Source organism: Adelges cooleyi, unplaced genomic scaffold (assembly GCF_023614345.1).
Source record: "Adelges cooleyi isolate 19-005CV unplaced genomic scaffold, UGA_ACOO_1.1 ACOO_flye_CR_arks_rails_tigmint_CR_PRNA_329, whole genome shotgun sequence".
In the NCBI taxonomy this organism is placed as follows: domain Eukaryota; kingdom Metazoa; phylum Arthropoda; class Insecta; order Hemiptera; family Adelgidae; genus Adelges; species Adelges cooleyi.
This window is the reverse complement of record NW_026096001.1, coordinates 127249-129335: the sequence shown is the minus strand read 5'-3', so window position 1 is coordinate 129335 and position 2087 is coordinate 127249. Positions and strand designations below refer to the sequence as shown.

Sequence of the window (2087 nt, the reverse complement as noted above, 5' to 3'; positions counted from 1 at the left end):
ATTCTAAAAAGTCGCTAAAAGTCAAAAACATTTTTTATAATTCATATTATATTATGTAGGATTATAATTGACGTCTTATTGTTACAAAAGAAAATATAACATTTGTATATGATATTAGGCCCTCAGATCTCGTCAGTTGCCTTCGCCCTATCCTTTATATAAATATATATATATATATGAATATTAATTGTAATACCCTTAATGATTTTTAGTTGCAAGCAAATGGTACACGAATGTATTTAACCAACAAGTTGAAGATCGATGAAAATGTCGTGGAAGGAAAGTTGTTCCTGTGCCTTAACAGACCACGGTTATCGACCAGAAATTCGTCACATGGTCGTTGGGTACATCAGGGTGATTTTGGTTGGATCGTCTGGCCTGTACCACCGATGTATCTGTTTCGTAGATATGCATACGAAGTGTGAGTATGTTATAGATAAACTTTACATATCGTTAGTAGTATTTCACTAATGAGTGAAATAGTAACGCATTAAGTTACTTAAGGAATATTAAATAATTACCAAGTTCAAATAATATCTTCCTGTTTTGGTGATAATTATTTGTTGATCAAGAAAAATTTAACTTCCCGTAAAGATAATTGCGCAAAATCCGTGACTTCGATTCCACAATGCTGGCTATTTTATTATTTCAATTTATATTGAAAATTGACGATTATTATTTAAGACAATTTTTTATTTTAATTGTCATTTCCATACCTGTTATTCAAGCTAATCCCCTAGGATTGAACCTGGGCAATTTTTATTTAAATAACAAGTTGTTTGAAATTATTACTTGAACATCTATTTGTTAATATAATGCTCAGGTTCGATTACAATATTCGTGCACCGATGGTAATCACTAATCTTGATTAAATAATTGTCGGTTTACAGCACCGAACCTGCAAGTGAATCTAACTCATTTGAGACAACAACAAGCGACTATGGAAAAAAATACAAACATCGCGGTAACAAGTTACATTTTTTAAATGACACGGCTTGGTCCTATACAAAAATGAACCGGACGAACACTTTAGTCACCGGTAATGGCCTCAGGTGCAAATTCCTCGTCAAAGCCGTTAAAAAGGTATACTTTTTTTTACGCTCGAGTCTCGTTCAGTCAAACATCAGAAAACTATCAGATTCTAAAAATTATATAAACTCATATATGTTTTTTACAATCACCTTTTTTTCAGCCAAACTTATTGGACGACTACAGCAAGTCGGAACCCTCAAACCTTCAGCGTGAAACAGTTTATTTATGTGAGCACTAGTCGGCCGTAGCGGATAAATACAGAAAAAGCGATAATAGATGTAAGTAAAGGTTTTAGGTTTTCTTTTCGTTTTAGCTGTAACTGTCCATTTTATTTGACGTTTTACAATTATTTCCCTTTCCTTAAGTGTTCTTCAGGCGGTTAACTACTTCAAAATCATTTGTGAATTTAAAAAAAAAATTAACGAAATTTAGTAATTATTAAAAATTGTAAACAATTTAAAAATCAAAATAGAAGAAGAAAAGGGGGTTTAAAAATACCGTTTATGCACCTTTATTTTATACAGCTGATTAATAATATAGCTTCGTGATGACACTTCATTTACTGAACAATTTTTGTTTTTTTTTTCAGAACGCCGAAAAAATTGAGTAATGCTAATTATGCCTGTACTCGAATTGCACCCAAATTTAGTTGTTTGAGAGGGTACCTGAAGTCGCACATATCACCTAAATTTTTTTTAGAAATTATATTCACTATTAAACTATATGCACGAGTATTTTGCACTCATTCTAAAAATCGATTTTATTATAATTTTATCGAATTATAAATATAAAGTTATTATACTCATTCGGTGTGTTATGTCAAAAATATATATTGAGTAAAAATAATATGTCTTATACTTGTATTTAATTAACTAATCTAATTAAAATAGAAAATTATAAAACAGATTCACATTAAATATTTTTAAAGATTGCAACATTCACAAGGATACTATAACAATTGAGACAAATTGTTTGTAAAGACGATCCAGGTGATTTAAACCAAATATTTACTTCTTTTACATGTTTATCAAAGAATAGATAACATTAAGTAGGTG

General features: G+C 30.1%; 1 long non-coding RNA gene across 1 annotated transcript; it reads left to right on the top strand.

The window, feature by feature from the left end:
- Positions 1-224: 224 nt before the first annotated feature.
- Positions 225-1837, top strand: LOC126839982 (uncharacterized). Its single transcript, XR_007686004.1, has 4 exons — positions 225-421; positions 891-1083; positions 1193-1310; positions 1622-1837. It is a non-coding gene; the product is annotated as an uncharacterized LOC126839982 (long non-coding RNA).
- The last annotated feature ends 250 nt before the right edge of the window (positions 1838-2087 follow it).